The 19,086-nt window shown below is 38.1% G+C and overlaps 1 long non-coding RNA gene across 2 annotated transcripts in view; it reads right to left on the reverse strand.

Annotated features, from left to right (window-relative positions):
* The window catches only part of LOC138760739 (uncharacterized), a 44,460-nt gene that overhangs the window by 11,623 nt on the left and 13,751 nt on the right, over positions 1-19,086 (reverse strand). For both annotated transcript variants that reach the window (XR_011355844.1, XR_011355843.1), the window contains exon 2: positions 3,161-3,248. This is a non-coding gene — a long non-coding RNA (uncharacterized lncRNA). The remainder of the gene's footprint in view (positions 1-3,160; positions 3,249-19,086) is intronic.

The raw sequence follows: 19,086 nt of genomic DNA on the forward strand, positions 1-19,086 counted from the left end.
TGAATCTCCCCCACTCTTAATTGAAAATGCCTATCCACATTTACTCTGTCTGTCCCTTTTAAAATCTTAAACACCTCTATCAAGTCCCCCCTCAATCTTCTACGCTCCAGAGAAAAAAGCCCTAGTCTGCACAACCTTTCCCTGTAACTCAAACCTTGAAATCCTGTCAATATTCTTGTGAACCTTCTCTGTACTCTCTCTATTTTGTTTATATCTTTCCTATAATTTGGTGTCCAAAGCTGTACACAGTACTCCAAATTTGGCCTCACCAATGCCTTGTACAATTTCATCATAACCTCCCTACTCTTGAATTCAATACTCCGATTTATGAAGGCTAATGTTCTAAATGCCTTCTTCACCACACCATCTACCTGAATATCAGCCTTGAGGGTACTATTTACCATCACTCCTAAATCCCTTTGTTGCTCTGCACATCTCAATAGCCTACCATTTAATGCATATGACCTATTTAGATTTGCCTATCCAAAATGTAACAACTCACACTTATCTGTATTAAATTCCATCAGCCATTTCTCAGCCCACACCTCTAGCCTTCCTAAATCACCTTTTAATCTATGGTAATCTTCCTCACTGTCCACAACACCACCAATCTTTGTATCATCCGCAAACTTGCTTATCCAATTCTCCACCCCTACTTCCAGATCGTTAATATATATAACAAACAATAGTGGACCCAGGACCGATCCCTGAGGAACTCCACTAGTCACCGGCCTCCAATTGGACAAACAATTTTCTACCACTACTCTGACACCTCCCATCCAACCACTGCTGAATCCCATCCAATATCACTTTATAATTACAGCTGTCTATTCCAGGCAGCATCCCACTGAAGAGAATCTTGAGCAGACAATTGATGGAAGAACCCAGATCTATGCAGCATCCATGGGTAGAAATGGTAACTGTTTTGGTCTGAACCTATTCCACAGCAGTTCTTTGCTTAACATCATGTTAATCTATTTTGCACTCTTGCTACGATATCCTTTCGACCAGAAATTTATACCACACTCTAAATGCAGTCTAACTAATGTTTTGTACAGCTCTGAAATGACATCCCAACTCATGTATTCAATACCTCAATCTATGAAGGCAAGCATACCAGATGTATTGTTCACCACCCTATCCATATGTGTCATCAATTTCAGTAGCTATGGACTTGCTCATAAAGACCCTGACATTGTTCCATTAGCCTTACAAGAATTTGACTTGCTAAATTGCATGCTCTCTAGGTTAGAATAAGAAATGGGGTAGGACATCTGGCCCATTGAGCCTGTTCTGCCATTCAATGGTTGGTCTGTCATGAACTCAGCTTGTACCTACGATTTTCTAGTCTTTTGAAGAAGCAGTCCTTCCTTATCTCTGTTAAATCTACTCCCCAAATCTTGAGGCTATGTTTATAGTTCTAGTCTCACCTGCTATTGGAAACAATCTACCTGCTATTATATATTTTACTTGCATATTTTATGTTTCTATAATATCTCCTCTCAACCTTTCAAATGCCGGTGTGTATAGTCCCAGGCTACTCCATTTGTCCTCAAACTAATCTCAAGCCAATTTCCTAATTTCATGAATCCACTTGTTGAGCCTCCTCTTCATCGCTAGGATGCTGGTAGAAAAGGTTAGTAGCTTCAAGTTCCTGGGAGTCAACATATTGGAGAACCCCTCCTGGAGCCAGCACATTGCTGTGAAGAAGGCACACCGACTATATTTTGTAAGAAGTCTGAGGAGATTTGGCATATCTTTGAATACACTATTGAACTTCTACAGGTGTTTTATAGAAAATATATTAACTTGTTGCATCATTGCTTGGTTTGGAAATGAGTGCCCAAGTACACAGAAGGCTGTGGACAGTGGCAAACAAAATGGGTGGCATAATGATTAGAGCAAAGCCTTTACAGCACTGTCTGTAAGGAATTGTACATCCTCCCTGTATCCCTGAGGATTTTTCTCCATGGGCTCTGGTTTCCTCCCACCATTCGAAATGTATCGGGGGTGAGGGTTAATGCAGTTTAAATTGGGTGGTTCAGACTCATGGGCCAAAATAGCCTGTTACCGTGCTGTATGTCTAAATTATGGTTTTTTTTTTAAATTTAAAAATTAAATGGGCAAATCCATCATAGACACTGATCTTCCATTCATTGAAACCATCTGTGAGACACCTCAAGAGAGCCATCAACATCCCAATTCCCTACTCACAATTCCTTCTCGCTGCTTCCTTCAGGCAGAAGCAGGTTCAAGAACAGTTTTTATCCAATAGCTGTCAAGCTCTTGAACCTCTGAGCCATAATCTACCCCAGGAGCATTAAAAGATCTGTCTGTGCTACTGAAGTGCACCAAATGCAAGTGTGAATATCCAGTGATTTTTTTTTTCTGTCCTTCAGTTGTAATAATTTATGTTTATTAGTTGGTGTATTTTATATACCTGTTTGATTACAGCAAGTAAGAATTCTGTTGCATCTGTACAAAATACTTAATGTTTATGACAATAACCTCACATTGAGACCCGAACTTACACACACTACTTCAGGTTAAATTCTGTCTGCCATCATAGTGCTCAGCTTTCCAGCTGATCAGTGACCTACTGTACACTTGCACAATCTTCTCATGTAGTTACTATCACCAATGTTCATGCTGTATACAGAGGTCCCAGCACTGATACCCGCAGGAATAAATTTAAGGGAGCAGATAGTGGAATAATCTTGTATTACTTCAGCTGTTCAAAACTGCTCAGCACCTTTCAGTAATGATCCCTATGCTCCACAATATGCTTCTGAAAATATCTACAGCAGGTATCTCAATGCAGTGGATACCTTTGCAGAATTCTGCCATTCCCTTGCCAGGATGAGTGAATCAATGTTAATCTTCCTTCTTACACCAAATTATCAGTTCTGAAATCCTAATTATGTGCAGTTGAACAAACTATATTGATAAGCTTTATACCAGAGTTCTGAAATAGACACGATTCTAAGCTCTGTTATTGGCAAGAGATGGATAGTGGAAAAGATTTAAGGAGATTCTCAAAACCTTGAGAAAATGCCATATCCACACTGATCCCTTGGAGTCCCTGATCCATATCTGTTCAATGTGGAGAAGAAACATTTCGGTTGGGATTCCTGTATAAATTACTGAAAGAAAACAGTACCTCTCAAATTGTTTCCCTGCCTGGCCCTTGTATTCCACCTGGAGTCCAGTTTATAGGTCTCACTTTGGCCTCAACAGTTGCCTTTGAACTGACAGAAACAAAGTGTTAGCAAGCCATCCTCAACTGTTGGGGACTGACTTAGAAGAAGCAGCAATTTAAAATAAAAAATTCATATTTCTCTTGAATATTTTTGATTTTTACAGACTCAAGAAACAATCAACTTGATGTGTATATATATATATATATATGTGTGTGCGTACAGAGTGATTTGTATTTCTTTTAATAGATCTTATCATTTATTGTGAATTTTATTATGAACAGATATAGCTCAGATCAACATAAATGAAACAGAAAATGAAACAGCTTTCTTTGAGGGTAAGCTGGAACATATATACAAAAATACACAAGGTAATGATAAAGGTAAGTTAAAGAACATAGTTGTACCATTGTGAAATCGTTGAGGGTGATGTGATATTAATTTTATATGGATAAATGATTGTTTTATGCAGTTTCAGTAAATCTGTTTGACTTTGTTGTGGCTTTTTTATTTATTTACAGTATAAATGTTTGTTCAGTAGTTTATGGCCCAAGCTTGGGTCTGGCAGAGTGTCAAATCTGCTTTCCAACATTTAGGAGATGATAAGTGGGCTTGTGATGTATGCAGTAAGTTGGCGACAGTAACCGGGATTCCTATTTGATCCCTAGCATGCTCGTTTACCAGATGTTCTGCAGTGAAAGTCTGCTGCCAGTTCTCAAAGAGTAAAAATATATTTTAAAGTGCAGATTTGGCTGAATGATAGAGTAATAGGGTTAAATTATGAGGCCAGTTTGTAGAGACTAGGTTTGCATTCCCTTGTATATACAAGATTAATGAGTGATATAATTGAGATGTTCAAGGCAATTAGAGAATATAAAGGTTTGGATGGAAACACTTTTCTCTGGTAAGAGGCCAAAACAAGCAGGCAAACCAACTTACAGTCAGACTGCTCAAGTATGAGATCAGAAGCACTTTACACAAAAGATAGTGGGAATCTAAAATTCCCCTGCCAAAAACCTGTTGAGATTTGGGACTGATTGCAAATTTCAGAATTGACAGGGAGTGTTGTTTATTGGTTAAGGTTATTAAGAATGACAATTCAAAAATAGATGGATGAAGTTCTGGTACAGATTAATCATAATCTTGTTGAATGACAATTCAGGGCTGATGAGCTGAATGACCTCCTCCTGTTCTTACTAGGATGACCTTTGCCAACAAGTACAAGGAAATCTTGTGTGTTAAGATCCAGGATAATAACCACCATTGGTTTGCTAAATAAATTAGCTTAGTCGGGCTGATTAGTCAGAATTCCATTACTTCCAGCTATCTCCTCTAGCTTGAGCGCCTGCTAGATTTTTTTCATGCACCATTCATAACCATGCCTATCTACAATTATACAATTTCATATGAGCAGTACAGATTCACACTTATTTTGATCCTGAGCTAAACCGGTGGTATTCCTTTTTTTAATATTTAATTTTTTAAAACCACAATACATTTAAATTAATAATATACACGTGGTATATAAACCTAATTCCCCCCCTCCCTCCCCATCATCCCTCTCCATCCCAAGTACCCCTAAGAAAGAAAGAAAAGATTATCAAATAGATATATAAATTTAAATCAACTGCCATGAAACAAAGGACCACCACCTGGGCAAGATATTGAGAGCTTAAATTTTCAAACCAACATGTTGTAGATATGGGCTCTAATTTTTTTAAAAAGTTGTATTTATCACGTAAACTATATTATTTTTTCAAGAGGAATACAGGATCTTATTTCAATATGCCATTTTTGCATTCCCAAATCCATATCAGACTTCCAAGTAATAGCTACATTTTTCCTTGAAACAGCTTAAGATAATCATAAAAATTCAATGTGATACATAGTTAATCTTAATTTTAAACTAAACTCCTTAATATTTCCCAATAAAAATAACATTGGATCCAATGGAAGTTTAACCTTTAATATTTTCTCCAAAAATAATTTGTATCAAAAACGGCTTAACCTTAATACATTGTCAAGTAAAATGAAAAAAAAAACAACCTATCTCTTTATCACATTTAAGCATAGCTCTGAAGACATTAAATTAAATCTTTTTTAAATTTTTGAGTCATTAAATATAACTGATGCAAAAAATTATATTGTACTAATCTATATCTTACATTAATAATTTGAGTCATATTATCTTTACATAACATTCTCCAATCATTGTTATGTAAAGGTAATATGACCGGTGCTATTCCTGATGGTGGAGAGGTGTGCAGGATAATCCACTCCTCCCAGCAGCCAAGGCCAATTTGATGATAATGAACTTTCTCACCAAGAATTGTTTCTGAGACTTGCACTTTTTCATTAAAAAAATACAAGCAGGAAATATAAGCAGAGTTTTGCTTTTAAATCCTTTATATTAAGACAAATATAAATTACTTTCCTATTGGAAGCCAAAACAACATTGACAAGCTTTCCATAGTTAAGTCAAATTCTAAAAAAAAAACCCCAAGACTTAAATTTAAGACTTTATGATTAATTATGATGATTTGTTAAATGGGGACATATCCTTGGATTCATTTCCTTTCATGAAATTAGGTTTTCTATTTTGGCTTGTTATCAAGTGGAAAACCTTCAAATCCTTTTAGACAGGTTTCAATGAAAAGGACTATCCATTCATGAATAATTACTCTTATTCGTGAGATGGAACCTTCCTAAAATTGATTGGTTTTTTGTTTAATGATTGAACTCTTTATTGGTCTTTAATAGAAGTTTAGTGTTTGTAGACTTGAAAAGATTTTCAGTTCAGTTCTGACTATATTTCTTGTTCTGTTAATTTAAATATTTAACTTCAGATCAATTTACAATATTATACACATCTAGTTAAGAAACAAAAACATTGAAAAATTATGACTGAGTTTATTAAATATTACCTTTTCAATACTCTGGGTACTCTGATCTATATCCTGTGATAGCCTTAAACCACCTGGTGGTCACCAGCAATTTTCATGGCATTGGCAAGTTTTCTACATCCAAGTTATTAATATATATCATCGTCTTTGTGGCTATTCCTCCTAGGTGAGGATGATGGCCTTCATCCCATTGATCCACAGAGCAAAGACGTCTGTGCATGCATTTGTTTAACGTGTACTCGATGTCGCACTCCAAGAAGCACATGATACTTCATAAATCAACCAACTAATTCCAATGACATGGAAACCATGGCGATTGGAGCTAATGGATATTTTGCAGTCTTCATAACCGTTGCGTTCAGAGTAACTTCGTCTGCTTGTTCCACCATTGAGGACTTGGTTGGATTGTTCTTTGTCAGGGACCTCACCCTCAACCTTACCATCATAGGTCCAGATGCCATCACTCTCAGGACCACACAAACTTCTCAGCCACGACAAGGTGACAATCCATGCAAATCTATATCACAAACAACAGGTATTCCAGCATATATCCTTGTGGTACACTGCTAGTCACTGACTTACAGTCATAAAACCATTCTTCCACCACCATTATCTGTGCAGTCCTTCAGTACCAGACCAGGTATGTTATCTGGTTTCACTCTCTTGTGTATGTTCACTTTGGGTAGGATTCACCTCGCATTGCCTGTGGCTAAGCAAGAGGCTCATTCATCAGAGGGAATGGAGCTTTCTTCGGCGTCAGCCTGTATTTCTCGTCAAACTGTACATGGAAGATGTCCAGTCTGTGCAGAAGGGAGGTATCATTGTCTTTGAAACACAAGGTTCACTCCTTTCTTTGCAACTTAAGACATGCTTTCTTTTTGGTGTTTTCTACCTTGGAAGAAAGAGTACACCAAGGAGGGAAATTAAGAGGGATGAAAGAGTTTATAAGTTACAGCATCTTTGGCAGATGAGGTAAAGGAGAATCCCAAGAGATTATGCAGGTATATTAAAGAGTAAATAGGGAGAGAACAGGTCCCCCTAAGGATCCATCTAGTCTATTGTAGAGCCACAATAAATTTGGAAAGATGACAAATGAATATTTCGTATATGTGCTTACTGTAGAAAAGGGCATGAAAAGGGAAGGAAAATAAAAACATGTCTTTATTATATCCATAATATAAAAGATGTGGTGCAGGGAGTCTAAAAGTGCATAATAATGATCAGGCTGGAGCCTGATCAAGTGTATCCACAGACATGGTAGAAAGTGAGGGAAGAAATTGCTTGAGACATTGAGGGAGGGCTCAGGCTCAAATTGTCTGAAAAATATCTTTACCTTCTATGGATACTACGAGACTGGAGAAGTTCCTCCAGCATCTCTGTGCTTTTACTAGAGATATATGTATCATCAACCCCCATTGATTAAGTACCAGAATACTAGAGGGCATTTAACATTGTTCTTTGAAGAGCTCTGAAGACAAGCTAAGGATCTGTGGCTGGCTAGCTGAGAATCAGTGTTGAGAATTTTACTTAAAGGGTTTCTAAGGGGAAAGATCTACCAGCATTTGGAAAAGCAAGATCTGATTATACATGTTTGTGTGTAGGAAATCATATCTGACAAATTAAGTTTTTTGAAGAGATGAGAAAGATGTTTGACAAGGTCAAAGTGGTGATCATTGCCTATGTGGACTTTAGCAAGGCTTTTGATGAGCCTCACATGGCAGGCCAGTCCAGAGTGTTAGATCTCATGAAAGCCAGGGTGAGCTCGCCAATTGGATATGAAACTGGCTTTATGGAAGGAATTAGCTGGTAGGAAAGGGGTGTTATTCACATTGGAGGCCTATGACCCATGGCATGCCACAGCGATCGATGTTCTTTGTCATCTATGTTCATGATTTGGATGAGAATGTGGTTGGCATGGTTAATAAGTTTGCAGGTAACCAAATTTGGTCTATAGTGAACAGTGATGAAATTTACCTGAGATTACAACAGGATCTAGACCAAAGGAATGGAAAATAGAACATGGACTATACAAGGGGTTGCATTTTGACAATTTAACCAGGGCAGGACTTGCACGGTATATGGCAGGCCCAGGAGAGAATTGTACAACAGAGAGGTCTTGGTGTGCAGGTACATAGTTCCCTGAAAGTGCAGGCACAGATAGACAGGGTGGTGAAGAAGGCATTTGGTCCATTGGGCTTCAAAGGTCAGGGCATGGAGTTGGGATGTCATGTTATAATGGTACATGTTGTTGGTATGACCACATTTGGAGCAGTGGGTGCTGTTCTAGTTGCCTCACTACAGGAGCAAGATATTAAGCTAGAAAGAGAACACATACAATTCAATGAAGCATGAGGGGATGAGTTACCTTATAATGGTATTTGAAATCATGAACCATTTAAATAGAATCATCTTTTGCACAGGGTGGGGGAGTCTAAAACTAGAAGTTTTAAAGGAGAGGGATAAGATTTAAAAGAGATCTGAGGGGTAACAGTTTTTTTCACAATGAGAATGGTGAATGTATGTATAAGTCTCCAAACGAAGTGATCAAATTGGATCGAATTACAACTTTTAAGTTGCATTTATACAAGAACATGGATATGAAATGCTAAGCGGGATATGGACCAAATTCAGGCAATTGGACTAGGGTGAGTAGACAACTTGGTTAGCATGGGTGCATTGAACCAAAGAGCCTGCTTCTGCACTGTATAACTATAATTCTAAGGCTAATGGACTTGAAACATTAGCTCTCTCTTTCAGCAAATAAAATTTTTTAAAAGCTGCAGATGCTAGAAATCTGAAATAAAAAGTAATGCTGAAATACTGGCTGTCAGGCAGTACGCTTAATATTTCTTTGCTGCCTGATCAGCTCAAAATTTCTTCTTTTTTCTTTTGAACTCACAATTATCAACGTGCTAATAATGAGATTATATTAATTTTTAATGTTATATAATAATAATAATAATTGGTCTAGTGGTTAGTGCAATTCTTTTACACTGCTGGCGATCAGGACTGGACCAAGGATCGAATCCTGCAGTGTCTGTAAGGAGTTCTCCTCGTGTCTGTGTGGGTTTTCTCCAACGGGGGAGCTCCGATTTCTCCCACTGTTCAAAATGTACCGGGGGTGTAAGTTAATGAGGTGTACATGGGGCAGACCCATGGACTGAAATTGCCTGTTACCATGCTGTATGTCTAAGTTTAAATTCAAAATTTACTTGAGGTATAAATAGAGGTAAGGACAAAAGGAAATTGTTCCCCTTCTTAGAAGAAGTTACATGCTCCAAAGGTAGCAAAAAGGATTGTATCCTGAACGGCCCGCTCCCACTGATATATTGGAATGCTTATGCTCTAGAAAAGGACTTAAACCCATGATCATCTGGCTTGGGTAATAAAGATCAAAATGAATTAAACAGAAAAATTCATAAATTGTGGTTCAGTCAATATTTTCTGTTTAAGCACAATTGGGCACCACATGAAATAGTGTAGCACTGGTGCTATAGTGACTGGGGCTCATTCCTGACGGCAAGATCCTAACATAACCATCTCCACTACCATTGCTGGCAGCCCATTCCTCACACCCACCACTCTCTGCATAATAAACTTACCCATGACAACTCCTCTGTACCTACACCCCAGCACCTTAAACCCGTGTCCTCTTGTGGCAACCATTTCAGCCCTGGGGAAAAAGCCTCTGACTATCCACATGATCAATGTCTCTCATCTCTTAAGCATCTCTATCAGGTCATCTCTCATCCTCCGCCGCTCCAAGAAGAAAAGGCCAATTTCACTCAACCTGTTTCCATAAGGCATACTCCCTAAACCAGGCAACATCCTTGTAAATCTCCTCTGCTCCCTCTCTATGGTTTCCACATCCTTCCCGTAGTGAGGTGACCAGAACTGCGCACAGTACTCAGTGGGGTCTGTTCAGGGTCCTATATCTGCAACATTACCTCTTGGCTCCTTAATTCGATTCCACGATTAATGAAGGCTCACACCTGAATGCCTTCTTAACCACAGGGTCAACCTGTACAGCTGTCTTGAGCATCCTATGGGCTCAGACCCCAAGATCCACAGGTCAATTTCTCTTTTGAATATTGATGCTAAGATATTGTCTAAGTATTAAAATGGATTCAGCAATGGTTGAATGGAAGATGCCAGAGAGTAGTGGTAGATAACTATGTCAGATTGGAAGTCAGTGACGAGTGGTGTGCCTCAGGATTCAGTATTGGATCTATTACTGTTTGTCAAATACATTAATGATCTGGATGATGGGGTGGTAAATTGGATTAGTAAGTTTGCAGATGATACTAAGATAGGTGGAGCTGTGGATAGTGATGGAGTGTTTTAAAGCTTGCAGAGGGATTTAGACCAGTTAGAAGACTGGGCTGAAAGATAGTTGGACTTTTTAAGTGTGAGGATTTACATTTTGGTAGGGCTAATTAAAATAGGACATACATGGTGAATGGCAGGCCATTGAAGAGTGCAGTAGAACAGAGGGATCTAGGAATAATGGTACATAGTTCCCTGAAGGTGAAGTCACATGTGGTAGGATGGTGAAGGAAGCTTATCGTATTATAAATCAGACTAATGAGTATAGGAGCTGGGATGTTATGTTAAAATTGTACAAGGCATTGATGAGCCAAACTTGGATAATGTGTACAGTTTTGGTCACCAAAATATAGGAAAGCTAGCAATTGGATAAAGTGCAGAGAAGATTTACTAAAATGTTGTTGGGGTTATAAGGCCTAAGTTATAGGGAATAACTTAGGTCTTTATTCTTTAGAGCATAGATGGTTGAGACGGGATTTGATTGAGGTATTTAAAATTATTAGGGGTATTGATAGAGTTGACGTGGAGAGGCTTTTTCCTTTGAGAAAGGGGGAGATACAAATGAGAGGACATGAGTTGAGAGTTGGGGGAAAAATTTAGAGGAAACATCATAGGGGTCTTCTTCACTCAGAGTGGAGGACGTGTGGAACAAGCTTCCAGACAAAGTGGCAGAGGCAGGCTCAATATTAGTATTTAAGGATAAGTTGGACATCTATATGGCCATGAAAGGAATGGAGGATTATGGGTTGAGTGGAGTTGAGAGGGGTTAGGTGGGAGAAAGTGTTTGGCATAGAGTATAAGGGCCAAGTTGGCCTGTTTCTATGCTGTAATTGTTATATGATTTTGGGCTGTAGACTAAAATATATTATGCCTCTTGTTATCTCTGAAGAACAAACTGGATTTAGAAAGGGTCATTATTCACAATTTAATATCCATTGTCTATTAAATAACCTTTACTCTTCCACTGTTTTGCCTTCTGAATGTATTGTTTCCTTAGATACTGAAAAATCTTTTGATAGAGTAGAATGGAACATTTATTTATTGTATTGGAGAAATTCAATTTTGGCCCCAAATTTATTCATTGGATTAAATTAATATATTTGTCTCCTACTGCTTCAATTTTTGACAACTCCATGAAATCCAAATCATTTAAGCTCCACCGTGGAACTAGACAAGGTTGCCCTTTAAGCCCATTATTGTTTAATTTACCATCAGAGCTATTAGCAGTGGCCTTTCAGCAATCTGATGACATTTCTGGTATTACAAGGGATGGGACTGTTCTTAGGGTCTTGCTTTATGCAGATGACCTTTTATTATATATATCTGACCCTGATCATTCGATTCCAGCTATTTTATCACTCCTTCATCAATATGGTCAATTTTCTAGATATAAATTAAATCTACAAAAAAGTGAGTTGTTTGTTTAAACTCCTCTAGCTCTCTAGTTTTTGCCATTCCTTTTAAAATTGTTAAGAATCAATTTAAATATTTAGGTGTTACCATTACTAAGAATTTCCACAATTTGTTTAAGGAGAAGTTTCTTATTTTCATGAACATAGTTAAGAAACCCTCAGTTCAGTGGTCTCCTCTTTCCATGTCCCTAAATGGACAAATAAATGTTTTTAAAATGAATAACCTGCCTAAATTCCTATATATTTTTCAACCTGTACCTGTCTTTGTTCCCAAAACCTTTTTTTGATTCATTCAATTCTATTATCTCTTCTTTTGCCTGGAACAATAAACACCCTCATCTTAATAAAACTTTCTTGCAAAGTCTTAAAAGGAAAGGGGGGATTGGTATTGCCTAATTTTAGAATACATTATTGAGCAGCTAATATTAGATATATTAATTTTTGGATTCTTCATGAGGACAGACATGATGTTGCTCATTGGATGAATTTGGAAGTTGATTCTATCAAGAAATATTCACTCATTTCAATAGCTGGAGCTATATTACGCTTTTCTTCTAAATTAACTGATAATTTTGATGTTAAACATATGTTGAGGATTTGGTTTCAATTCAGAAAGCATTTTGGATGCCATAGATTTTCATAGGTTGTTTACAGCTATTTGTTAATATATGCTTTTTTTGTTGGATATATATTCATATTATGACCTACGTACGATTATATAAACACTCAATAAAAATAATGAAAAGAGGTAGGTTGTGGGGTTTCCGCACCACTGACCCACGGTAGGTTTCAGGGTCTCCACGTTACTAACCCTCAGTAGGCTGCAAGGTCGACATACCACCTACCCGAGGAAGGCCCCTTTTCCTGTGATTGCGCCTGTTTCCTTTTGGTGCTCCAGATTCCTCCCACATCTCAAAGATTTCCAGGTCGATTAGTTAATTGACCATTGTAAATTTCACCTATTGTGTAAAATCTCAGGTGAATTTATCGGATTTCAGATTTATTGTCAGAGTACATTCATTATATCACGTACAATCCTGAGATTCTTTTTTCCTGTGGATGAGGCAGAATTATCACTTACTTGTAGTTCAAAAATAAACTGTACTCAACATGCACATGTAAACAAATAAAGAAATGTAAACAGACTGTGCAATACAGTGAAAAAGAATCAATTAAGTACAAATTTAAGAGTCCTTAAATGAATCCTTGATTGAGTTAGTTCTTGAGGAGCCTAATGGTGGAGGGTTAACAGCTGTTCTTGAACCTGGTGGTGCGAGTCTTGTAGCACCTATACCTTTGCTGATGGCAGCAGCGAGAACCGAACATGTGTTGGGTGGTGTGGATCCATGATGATTACTGCTTCCCCCTGATGGCAGGGTTCCCTGCAGATGTTCTTGATAGTGGGGAGGGTTTTGTCTGTGACCATTACCTCTTGCAGGGATTTACGCTTGGGGTTTTAGTATCCCCATACCAGACTGTGTTGCAGCCCGTCAGCAAACTTTCCACCACACCTCTGTAGAAATTAACCAGTGTCATACCAAACCTCCGCAAAGTCCTGAGGAAGTAGAGGTGCTAACATGCTTTCTTCATGATTCGCTTAGTGTGTTGGGTCCAGGAAAGAATCTTCAAGGTAGTGACTCCCAAGAACTTAAATTTACTCACTCTCTCCACCTCTGATACCCCATTGATCACTGGATCGTATACCATGGCTTTCCTTTCTTGAAGTCAACAATCAGCTCTTTAGTTTTAGTGACAATGTATGTCTGACTGTTATTGGGGCACCACTCAGCCAAGTTTTCAATCTTCATCCTTTATGCTGACTCATCTCTCTATAACTCTGAGTTTCTCCAGTAATTTTGGCCTTTGTTGTAAATTAATGATTTTCTGAGTTCATTTCACATTTTTTAGTATGTATTACTGTCTTGTATGGCAGCTGGTTTAAACAGCAGGTTGAATGAACAATAACAAGGATCAAAGTCTCTTAAAGTTAACTTGAAGGCTTGCTGAGGCTCTTTTGTACCCCACTCTAGGAATGTAAATTAATGAAGAAAGTTCCTGAAGTTTTGAGAGTAAAGGCTTAGATTGTATTGTAGGTAATAGAGTTAATATGCTGTAATCTACAATTCAATCATTCACATTGGGACTAAAGATAGTACAAATAATGGGCAGCTGGAATCCAGAACATCAATGTGTGCAAAAGAAAAAAAAATCCTATACCTTTTTTTAATAAAGTTTATACTAGACTTACTGTGGATGCAATTATTTTCAGGTGGTTGTGGCTTAAAACAAGTTTTGTGTAGAGAGGAATGATGTTGTAGATGCTCCAGGCCAGATATTTCTGTTAGTGAAGCACCTGCAGACTATTTTCTTTCCAGATGGTCAAAATTTTTGAAGAATCAAACTGTAAAATTTGTTTAAGAAACATTTACTTGCTGACCCAATGACTTGGGGGCTTTGCTCAGCTGGAGTCTAAAAAAAGGAACTTAGATTTGCATGTGTATTTTGAGTGACAACCAGGTATAGAATGAATGTTATCCAAGTCAGAAATATGATCAACTTATTGAAAGGGAATTTTGCTAACTTCCTTCTCCTTGAAAGGTGGATTTCAGGCCAGCTTCTGTTCAACATGCGTGGAGAGGTTGGGTCTGTTTAGGATTACAGAGTAAAATTTCCGCACTTGGCGCTGTCAGCAGTTTCAAGGCAAATTGTGTCTGTTTTAAAAACTTTTCCCTTCCAGTTTCTGCTCAAGCTCGTTTGTGTTTTTATCAAGAGCTGAATCTGCCATGAGCCTTGCAATTGGGTGGCAATTCTAAGACTTAAAGCAAATTTAAAAATAAATAAAATTAACTAATATTCCTTGGAATATTCAGAATGGTAACTTAATAAAGCTTCATTAATATCGCAGGAAATGGATTAATCACAAAAATGTGTTGTAAATTGAAATATCAATCTCTGAAAATTATTTCAAAACATTTTAAAAATTATTTTCTGATTACGTTAGGTCTGTTCCTATCTAATGTGTTGAGAATTTTTTAAAAACCCTGATAGTGTCCTTCATGGCAAATTATGGCCCAAGGAATTTTGTGATCTGTTTCTTGAGACCATTGACTAATCTTTAGCAATAGTACAGAAAACGAGTTTACAACCACATTTCCAGTGAAGTACGGAAATGGAAAATGAGAACATTGTAAATTCTAATTAAATAAGAATGTAGTGTCCATGGGCCATTTTGCGCTGCTGTCTGATAAAGCGGCTAATCAGGATGAGGCTACCAAAAAACTTATTTGAATATCATGATACTTGACTCATGTTAGTGGCGCAAAGCTTTTCTTTGAAAACACTCACAAGCTTAATCAAACCACAAACACAAGATATATATTTTGTTATATATGGATGATATAAATATGAAAACAAATCAATATTTATTTATAAGGATCATCATATATTTAATACTGTTAGATTTAATTAAATTTAAAATTACTTATTTATCGGGTCCTTCAGTCAAACTGAACACCTCTGTATCCATTCCGAGTACTGAAAATTTCTATAAATGATCTTATTCAAGTAGATTTTGCACATGATCTCACTCCCCATATTACAATTGTTTCCTTGATTGTGCACAATCAAAAATATGTTGTCAAGCATATTTTTAGATCAACCATAATATTAAACTTAATGTATGCATAATACTTGTTCACTATAAAAGACAGTTAAATATGTATTGTTTCCAATACAGGCAATCCCCGGGTTAAATATGAGTAACTCAATTATGTATTTAAGTCTGAACAAATACATAGGGTCCTTATTTAGCATTAGACAAATGTTTATCTTACTATATGGCATACTTAGTATATATTTTACATTTCAATGCATATAAAACACTTACCAAAACTAAAACATCTTAAACATAATAATACAGTACTGTACATAAGGAAATCTAAGATTGGTCTCTAAGCAAAACAGATTAGAGTTCTATAGTCAGTCTTTGACGACCATATCAAGGTCATAAAGTAAAAACAATAAATCGCATCAGTTTTATTGGCAATTCAGCACCCACTTCATGTATCATTAAAAGCTGGAAGCTATTGTAGAAAGGATTACTTTGGCAGGGGTGAGGGGAGAAGATCTGGATCTCATTCTATTTAATATTCACTATATTGGGGGGGAAAAAAACAATCCAAGGATCAAACAGGAGAAGTGAATCCTTGGAAGTTACTAGATGGCAGTCAGTATTCTCAGAATAGCACACTGGTAGCAGAACAAAACCAAAAGGAAAACATTTCAAATTCAAGACCCATCAGCAACTTTGAGTTTAAACAATGTTAGTTTGGAGTACACGTTTTCATCTCTCATAAAGGTGCTAGCTACCAAAATTTGCAGATAAGAGTTTTATTTGTGTGAATTACAACATGGAAAACTGGAGCTGATTTTTCCATCTAATCCAATGGGGGGGTGGTGGGAATCATGTTGGAGCAAGCTGGCAGAGGAGGACCGCGTACGAGAGAGCCGGGGTGGGGGCAGGGATTAGCATCTGAGTGAGTGGATGGAACCATGTCAGAGTGAGCAGGGAGGGATCATGTCGGATTGAGTGGTGGGGCAAGCATGTGAAAGCGAGCAAGAATGGGGATTTCTGTGAGGCACATTGAACAAAGTGGCAACGCTCTGCCCTAGAGTAGACAAAAGTTAAGGAAAATCAGGTATGTTACATTCTAAATGTAGTCTTATGTGTCAATAATGGAATCTTTACCTTTAACCTTTTCACACTGACACCTTGTACCAGTAATTGATGGCCAATTTACCAGATGTCTAGTGTAAAAGTTTTTTAATTGGCATGCAGGCGTCATTAGACACTCTCCAGCTTCTTTTGAATTTTGTAGTCCATCTGCTCTGATCTTCCTGCCTTTGATTAGTACCATCCCCGCCATCTTATTATGCCTGTGTGTGGATTACCCCAGGGACATAGGGTATTCTGGGAAAAAGTAGTGAAACGTTGATTGGTTTTTTTTGTGAGTGCAGGAACGTGAAGGAAACAAAAGATTAAAAATAAGGTATAAACTTTGCCAACCTATATAAACCTTTATAAATGTCTAAAGGACCGTGGGAAAGTCACAGCAGGAGAGAGTGAGCTGGTGGATCTGCCCTCCCAGAATTCTATGTGGCAGAGAAACCTCTCTATGAGTGCTCCATGTATACAGTCCTTTCCCTGCCACATGGAACTCTGGGAGGGCAAGTCCACCATCACTATTTCCCATGGCCTTTATAAATTGTGCACTATTGCTGCAAGGACTTTCATATAAAGGTTATATATCGGTTGGCTCAACAACAGGAAGTGAAGGGCTCCTACTGTGCTTTACATAATGTTTAATTAGGAATGATTAATTTTGTTTAAATACAAGATCATAATACATTGATCAGGTTTTAGGGCAGGTCCATCATTGCTCGATGCGTCACTCAGATGTCATCGGTGGAGAATCCATAACTGGTTAATTGGTGTCCAGTGTGAAAGGCGTTCTCTGCTTCCTTAACTGGGACTCTGAATGGCCAGTGTGAAAGGGCTATAAACCTTTGGTGCTTCCTATCTTCTGAATTTATTTGCTCTGTCTCTTGTCTTCCACTTGGGCTTCCTAGAGACATTAGATCTTTTCTTTCCAGCTTCTTTTGAATTTTGTAGTCCATCTGCTCCGATCTTCCTGCTTTTGATTATTTCCAGTGCTTGTACTTCAACCATAACTGTTTCCTGCCTCCCTTGGTGCACCTTTGGTATGCTGTATTGAGCCAGCATCAGTAAGTCCAGGCCTACGGTAACATCACGCTTGGGAATCTTTGGAACTCTTGAATCACCTGCTCAACACAATTCATTTTTCCCTCAAGGCATCCAGCTGAATCTGAGCTTAATTCAGCCAATTATTAACTCCATGAATAACAGAAGTCTGATAGAAACCATGTTCTTTCTTAATACTTGTGCAGTGCCATCCATTGCATCTAGATTGATTGAAATGGCCATTCAAAATTATCATGACTAACCTTTTATTGCTGTACCAACTTCCTGCACTAATCCTATATGTCTTGATCCTCTTAAAATCCAGTTCTCTCTTGATTATATGCAGTAACTGAGTTTCTATTGACCTCTTGGATAGAGAATTCCAAAAATCATGACTAACACCTTACTTTGATATCATACCTCCTGTTCCAGACCCTCAGTCGGGAACCAACATTCCTTTATCAATCAAGAGTACCCCCAGAGAATTTTGTTTATTTCAATGAGATAAATTCACAGCTTTTCTACACACAAGATGTATAGGCCTGGTTAGCTTAATCTCTTCTCATTGAATACTTGCTTCTCACACCAAGAATCAGTCTGGTAAAACTTTGTTGCACACCATTTCTTGCAGATCTCTTGTTCCTGCAGCAGGGAGACTGATCTGTAAACAATACTCCAATTGCAGACTCACTGCAGTTATGTGAGCCCAGAAAATTGCAATCTGATGTCTTCACTTTTCCACTTAAATCAGGGGTCACCAAACTTTTTAGACCATCGACCCCTTCATGGAATGTTTGATCCCTCATCGACCCCCAGGCGTGGAATTCAGGAGCTAGATGGGGGGTGGGGGTTGTGGTAGCACTGGATAGGTCATTTGTAGTGGCACTGGACGGTGGGGTGGGGATTTGTGGCAGCACTGGATGGGGGGAGGGGGGGGCACTACCAAAGTTACAAATAACACGTACATCTTTTTTTCTATGCTCAGTCCATCCTCCCATTCACTCTCAACTTATTCATAGGCCAAAGCCAAATACAACATTGAAGCCGCCAAGCCTCACTCTCATGAGAGGTTGGCCACCACTGCCCTATGTGCTATTTTCCATTGATCTGCCCCTGCTTTCCACTGCAAAGGTTCAATCGACCCACCCACCACAACCAGTGTTATCGACCCCCTTTGGACCCCTGGCATTTATCAATCCCCTGGATAGTCCCACGACCCCCAGGGGTCGATATTGACCACTTTGGAGACCCCTGATTTAAACCCTTATGCAATAAAGACAAATATTCAATTGCATTCCTGACTTCTTGCTGTATCAATTTTTAAAAAAATTTAGACATATAGCACAATAACCAGCCCTTTCAGCCCAAAAGTCCATGCCACCCAATTTACACCCAATTAACCTTCATCCCAGGTACATTTTGAACTAATCGGGGTTTTTTTTAATCCATGTATAAGGTCTGTCAAATTCTTCTGAACACGAATATGT

Source organism: Narcine bancroftii, chromosome 4 (genome assembly GCF_036971445.1).
Source record: "Narcine bancroftii isolate sNarBan1 chromosome 4, sNarBan1.hap1, whole genome shotgun sequence".
In the NCBI taxonomy this organism is placed as follows: domain Eukaryota; kingdom Metazoa; phylum Chordata; class Chondrichthyes; order Torpediniformes; family Narcinidae; genus Narcine; species Narcine bancroftii.